The 7,745-nt window shown below is 43.2% G+C and overlaps 1 pseudogene; it reads left to right on the top strand.

The window, feature by feature from the left end:
• Positions 1 to 1,753: 1,753 nt before the first annotated feature.
• On the top strand, positions 1,754 to 1,871 carry LOC126207214 (5S ribosomal RNA; annotated as a pseudogene).
• Positions 1,872 to 7,745: the final 5,874 nt, after the last annotated feature.

Genomic DNA, 7,745 nt, shown 5'->3' with positions numbered 1-7,745 from the left:
ACCAAGTCGTGGGAAGTCTCATTTATAAATATTGTTCTGTGGTGTCTGTATACCCGTCCATAATTGCGAAAGTGTTGCCGGTGCACGATTTTGTGCACAAACTGACCTCTCGATTATGTCCCCTAAATGTTCGATGAAATTCATGTCGTGTTATTGGGCTGGCCAAATCATTCGATCGAACTGTCCAGAACATTCTTCAAACCAATCTTGAACAACAGTGGCCCGGTATGTGGCGCACTGTCATCCATAAAAATTCCATCATTGTTTGGCAACATGAAGTCCATGAATGGCTGTAAATGGTCTCCACGTAACCGAACGTAACCATTCCTAGTCAATGACCGGTTCATTTGGACCAGAGGATCCATTTCGTTCCATGTTAACACAGCCCACACCATTGTAGTGCCACCACCAACTTGTCGACAAGTTGGTCCATGGCTTCGTGGGGTCTGCGCCACACTCGAACCCTGCTATCATCAATTACCAACTGAAATCGGGACTCATCCGACTAGGTCACGATTTTCCAGTCGTTTAGGGATCAACCGATATGGTCACGAGCCCATGAGAGGCGCTGCAGGTCATGTGCTTTTAGCAAAGGCACTCGCGTGGGTCGTGTGCTGCCATAGTCCATTAACGCCCCGTTTCGCCTCAGTGTCCTCACGGATACATTTGTCGTATATCGTACATTGATTTCTGTGGTTATTTCACACAGTGTTGCTTGTCTGTCAGCACTGACGACTCTACGCAAACGCCACTCCTCTCGGTCGTTAAGTGAAGGCCGTCGGCCACTGAGTTGTGCGTGGTGAGAGGTAATGTCCGAAATTTGGTATTAACCGCACACTCTTGACGCTGTGGATCTCGGAGTATTGAATTCCGTAACAATTTCCGAAATGGAATGTCCCATGCGTCTAGCTCCGACTACCATTTCCCGTTCAAAGTTAATTCCCGTCGTGCGGTGATAATCTCATCGGGAAACAAGTGAATCACCTGAGTACAAATGACAGCTCCGGCTATGCGCTATGCTTTTATACTTTGTGCACGCGATACTGTCGCAGTCTGTATACGTGCATATCGGTATGCCATGCGTTCTGTCACCTTTGTTATAGAGCTCCCAACAAATTTAATGGTATTGCGTCAATGAGAAAGTAAAGAACACACGGGTAAACCGTAGATATAGTCGTCAGTAAGTAAACTAGATTGTTGCAAGTGGAAATAACACTTCATATTTGTGCCTAAGTGGACGCTGAGTGTGGCGAGTAGAGCAGAAGGTGGCGGTGCCAGAATTATGGTCTGGGGAATTTTGTCCTCTTACTCTTCTGATCCGTACTCAACTGTTGACCTATTTGTGTGTGTGTGTGTGTGTGTGTGTGTGTGTGTGTGTGTGCTTGTGTGTGTGTTTGTGTGTGAATTCATCCTCGGTTTCCACCCTTGTAAACGCGTCCACATATGTCTGAAAGAATATTACCACGACTTCGAAGTATTTCCATGGCCCCCGAATTCCTCGGATATTAAGGTAACGCAACGTTTGTGCGGCCGTGCTTATTATCGTGTGCGTTGAGTCCTTCACCATGCACGCTGTTGGAGCGACATTAGACATCGTGGCTCCAAATATCAGCGCAGAATTATTAGCTCCTCAGTGAGTCACTTTCATTTGTCTAGCTGTTGTTATGACCATAAACCGATTAGTCAGGATAAAGTAGCAGCTTTCGATAGTAATGTAACTCGACAGTTTATTTAAAGGAAGTGTTTTATCTGCGCCAACGGCCTTGCCACAGTGGCAACACCGGTTCCCGTCAGATCACCGAACTTAAGCGCTGTCCGGCTGGGCTAGCACTTGGATGGGTGACCTTCCGGTCTGCCGAGCGCTGTTGGCAAGCGGGGTGCACTCAGCCCTTGTGAGGCAAACTGAGGAGCTACTTGATAAAGAAGCAGCGGCTCCGGTCTCGGAAACTGACATACGGCTGGGAGAGCGATGTGCTGACCACATACCCCTCCATATCCGCATCCAGTGACGCCTATGAGCTGAGGATGACACGGCGGCCGGTCGGTACCGTTGGGCCTTCATGGCCTGTTCGGAAGGAGCTTAGTTTAGTTTGTTTTATTCGCACTTCACAAATTAAGGACATGACAAATGTTAAAGAAAATTTTATTTTGTGGACACCCGCAGCTGTATAATTGAGCCACGATGAATAATACGCTTCAGCTATATGATATATCTTTCTTTCTGATCGATTTTGTTTCGTGGTGTTATCCACAGCTTCAGGGATACAGCTGTAAGTAAACAAAAGTAAAGACGAATAAAGATCCTGTATGGGTTAAAATGTAGCTGTAGCCTACTATACACGAAGCTACATGGAAAAAATTATGCATTCACATTTATAATTTATTTCAAACGATAAACAGTAGATGACCCAACATTCTTTGTCTAGTTATGATAAGACTGTTTAACCTTCAAGAGGTCAGTAGTCTAATTTAAAATAGAGCAGAATGCAGGGAATACCATCTCGATACAGGGAAACTAAATAAGAATAAAGTGGTAAACCAAATGATTATCAAAGATAAAACAAATGATGTATGTAGGTAGTGAAAGCTATCTTTGTTTTTACTCTTGTTTACATACAGCCGTATTCCTGAAGATGTGGTCCTAACACCGCGGAACTAAGTGGATCAGAAATAAAGATTTATCATACAGTTGAAGCGGTCTTATTCATAATGGGATAAAAATGTTAAACCATACGTGTTTTTTTTACTAGCATAATTCATTAAATTTTCTTTCCGGTGACAATAGATGACGTAGTTTCCACCACACTTGCTTCGAAATTTAACTAAACTGTCAGCGTTTGAAAATCTTAATTAAGCGTGGAGTAACTGAACGTGTTGCTGCTTTGAGGAGTTTTATGTCTTTATTCGCCTGCCGACGGGTGCGTGGCAAAGAAAGCCGATACTTTACCTGATTAACGCTAGTACTTTGAAAAGGACACCGCCTCTCAGAAGCAACTCCGAAGTAAGCTTCCGTACGTCACAAGCTCCTATTTCGTCAGCATAGAGTGACCTCTACCAGGAAACCGTGCGCGTAAATGAAGGATTTATAAAGCGGACGGAAAACAAAATAACCAGCGTTTTTGCACAGACATAATAAGGCACTGACAAAACGAAAGATAATATTACCCAACATTAAAAACAATGTTTAGGGATGGCTGTACTTTCTTTCAGATGCGGTGCAAATGCTTTTCTACCCTTTATGTGCAGATATTTTGTAGTACGCTTCCCTATGCATCCAAAAATGTGCTATCCTTATTTGCTTGAAAATGATTCTTCTGGTTACATCAGACAACATCAGTGTGTCATAGGAAGAATGTATAAAGTAATATATATTTTATATTTTTCACTTATATAAATACCTGTATTGTTGTGGTTATCTCTACAATCACAATATTGAATGGTGATCGCTACACTTATAGTACTGCCAGCACTAGTAACACTGCTGTAAGAACCAGAAAAACCATCATACTGACATATATGTACAAATACTTACATAGCTGGCGTTTCTAATTCTGTTTATTGCGTAACAGTTTGCTTGTGCTTCTTCCTGAGCGTCGTACAAATTCACAAATAACCAGAAGAGAGGGGGTGGGGGTGGGAGGGAAGGCGAATAGGGCACCCTAATTACGTTAAGATGATAAGTTATTGAATATTAGATTTGGCTGACAACGGATAACAACTTGGTTAGTGCCAGGGACCGTCCATTTATAACGTTTTTAAAATCACGATCAGGAACTAACAGAATTTATTGTGGGTGTGGAAATCGTAAGATACTAGTCGGAGATTGCTAAGAACTCCCATACGGAATTTATTAAGTGACAAACTGACAAAGAAAACAAGTCTCACTGGACACTTAACACATACAAAGAATAAATGAAACTGCTCCCCACTGTTGATGATAAGAACAATTTAGCATTCATACAGAAGCACTACACTTTCCTTTACATGCAGCCGTTGAAAGTAGCATATGCATTGAAGGAGTCAGGATGGATGCGTAGTAGTACTTTGTGGGAGCACGCAAAAGAATATCATTCATGCGTACATCCAACAAGCCAAATCCGAAATATTTATCTTATACAGCATTAGAAGCTGCCTCACTACGTTGCTCAACAGGGACGTAAACTGTGTCCACAAGAAAGATATTCAGTTATTCACCAAAATGCTTGGTCAACCCGACAACCGCATAATTTAGCGAAATTTACCACGGGTACCGATAACGTATAGACTCTGAAAGTGCAGCTCTGTTCATTTAGTTATATCATGTAGTGTCTGAAGGGTACATGGTTGGTCACAAGTGAACAACGAAAAACCACGTTAACTTCCCGCATCTCGTACGTGAAACACATTATCCATATAATCGGATGATAAATGGGTTTATAATGTTGTGCCCTGTTTCGTTAATGATGGCATAGGGGCGCACGGAACGTCTGAAAGACATATCGTTGTTCATCAGTGGACAACGACAAAGAAAAGGCCAAATAATTCAAATAAATGTTCAAATGTGTCTGAAATCTTATGGGACTTAACTGCTAAGGTCATCAGTCCCTAAGCTTACTCACTACTTAACCTAAATTATCCCAAGGGTAAACACACACACCCATGCCCGAGCGAGGACTCGAACCTCTGCCGGGATCAGCTGCACAGTCCATGACTGCAGCGCATTAGACCGCTTGGCAAATCCCGCGCGGTGCCAAATAATTCAACTAAAAATTATATAAGAATTTGAGCATTACACACAGATTAAATAACTTAACAATTCGTTAATGACTTACATTCACTTGGTATGAAACCTAATGCTGCACACGTGGACACTTTCCCCGTCATAATTCTCACAAATGATCGTGGATGTACTTTGATCAACTTTAAGCAACAGTACAATTTCCATGTGTAACTGAAAGCACATGGGCCACTTGGCCCAGACACAAACAAAGTACTCCCGCTAAAATTACAAGAACTCATTCAGTTACGAGGTGTACAACTTTGCTTCCGCCGTTTTTTCCCCAACATTTGAGGCTTTAATGAAACAATTTGGTTACAGCTGTACCATTTAAAGTATTTTCCATCGATGACCACTACTTTCTCCCATCTTTCGGGCAGGGTATGAATCCCGCGTCGAAAAATTGATCATCTTTTGAAGCGATCCACGAATCGATCCAATTTGTGACTTCTTCATGAGATCGGAAGTGTTGGTCAGCCAGACCACGCGCCGTTGATCTAAACAGGTGATAGCCGGCCGCTGTGGTCTAGCGGTTCTGGTGCTGCAGTCCGGAACCGCGGGACTGCTACGGTCGCAGGTTCGAATCCTGCCTCGGGCATGGGTGTGTGTGATGTCCTTAGGTTAGTTAGGTTTAAGTAGTTCTAAGTTCTAGGGGACTTATGACCTAAGATGTTGAGTCCCATAGTGCTCAGAGCCATTTTTTTTAAACAGGTGATAGTCAGAGAAAGCAATGTCTGGAGGATACGGCGGGTGGGGTAGGACTTCCCATTTTAACGTTTCCACGTACGCTTTCACCTCTTTTGCAACGTGGGGTCGAACGTTGTCTTACTGCAAAATCACTTTATCGAGCGTCTTGATGTGTTGCGACCTTTTATCTTTTAATGCTCTGCTCAAACGCATTAATTGCGTTCGATAACGAGCACCTGTGATTGTTTCACTTGGTTTTAACACCTCATAGCACACGACGCCGAGCTGGTCCCACCAAATGCAGAGCATGATCTTGGAGGCGTGAATACTCGGTGTGGCCGTCGACGTGGAAGCATGGCCGGGATACCCCCTTGATATTTTGCATTTAGGGTTATCATAATGAACCCATTTTTCGTCCACGGTCTCAATGCGATGCAGAAATCCGTTCCGCTTTTGCCTCTGAAGCAATTGTTCAGAAACACACAAACGCCGTTCAACATCTCTTGGTTTCAGCTCACACAGGATCCAAGTTCCTTCTTTTTGAATCATGCCCATAGCCTTGAAACGTTTTGAAATGGCTTGCTGTCTCACTGCCACTAATCGTGCCAATTCTTCTCGAGTTTGACGCGAGTCTTCACTGAGCAATGTCCCCAATTCTGCTTCTTCGAAAACATTCTCTCTTCCACCACTATGCCGGTCTCAACGTTAAAATCACCGTTCTTGAAGCGTTGAAACCACTCACGACACGTTCTTTCACTAACAGCGTCCTTACCATACCTACCTAAGAGCATTCGATGAGACTCAGCCGCTGTGTTCTTCATATTGAAACAAAACAGTAACACCTCCCGCAAGTGACGAGAATTATGCTCGTAAAACTGACATTTTCAAACAAGAACAACTTTATGGAGACAGAAATCGACTAATGTTTGAATGAGGTTATGTTGACCGAGGTCCAAGCTAACTGCCTGACGTCTGCAATCTGTTTCTTTCCACCGCTACTTACCGTTGTCGCCACCTATCGGCAAACGGCGGCAGCAGAGTTGTACACCTTGTATATTTCCACAGTCTAAATTTTCAACTAACATGTTAAAACTGTAAGAAAGATGGTTAATCAGAATCTTAGCACACTTAAAGAACATTCTAATACCTTACTTGTATCCACTACAGAGTCAGTCGAAAACACATCTCTCTTACCTACAGCATGCCGGAAGATTGTCAGTTTAAACCGTCTACCATTACCTACCCGCTCAAAGCCGCGGAGGGGGAAACAGCTGCTCGACGCACTCTCCTCAACGTAGCGCGACAATCCTACACTTTTCGCGCCGGTACAGCTAACCTTTCTGTCCAGGTACTACTATCCCAGATGTTGGCAAGACTGCGACAGCAGACAACACAACCCATCATCGACAAGGAAATACAGTCAACTCATTCTATCATTCATTCAGATTCACACATACCATTCAAAAAGACAGTAATAATGCTGGTACTTCTTAGATAACGGTAAAATAAAGAAACAAAGTCTCTTGTCCTTCCTTGAGGTCAACTACTATGAGAAACAAGTAGCAAGAAGCAGTAACAATGTAAAAGCAACGTTAATCATTATGAATGATATTTAATGGATCCCTTTCAATGGCTCCTTCAAAAAGTCTATGACCCGTAATTCTCCAACTCTGCTTTTGCTCTGTCTCCGATGATCTCGATTTCGACGAGCCTTCAAACCATTACACACAACTTGTTCGACACTTTCCTTGTCAACTCCTGTTAACTCAGACACTGCTCTGATTGTTAAACGGCGATCTTGTCGAACAAGTTTACCGATTTTTTCAATGTTTGCATCAGTTTTTGCTGACAATGGTCTGCCAGTGCGAGTGTCATCACTGGTGTCTTCGCGGCCATCTTTAAATCGTTTAAACCACTCAAACACTTGTGTTCGCGATAAACAATCATCGCCGTACACTTGTTGTAACATTACAAACGTTTCACTTGCAGATTTTCCTAGTTTGAAACAAAATTTGATGTTAACACGCTGTTCTTTCTGTACACTCAACATTTTCCGACGCGCAGACAAAACGTCAACTACTTAAAACAGACGCCACGGGCAGACTGAGTGCAGGAGGCAGATGAAACTCGAGCAGTAGGCGGAGCGAGAGTCACGTGACAGGCCACGCGACTTTCAGCCTTATTGCATTCGTTTTATTGTTTCACCAGTACTAGTCCGGTTTTTTTTCTAGCCACACCTCGTATGATGCTAAGAGCTGAGCTGGTGGTAGCGTAGCTACTGGCAGAACCACCCAAGTGAGAC

The sequence above is a fragment of the Schistocerca nitens genome, chromosome 1, assembly GCF_023898315.1.
Source record: "Schistocerca nitens isolate TAMUIC-IGC-003100 chromosome 1, iqSchNite1.1, whole genome shotgun sequence".
In the NCBI taxonomy this organism is placed as follows: Eukaryota; Metazoa; Arthropoda; class Insecta; order Orthoptera; family Acrididae; genus Schistocerca; species Schistocerca nitens.
Note: the sequence above shows the minus strand (reverse complement) of the source record. Positions and strands in the feature narration are given on the sequence as shown.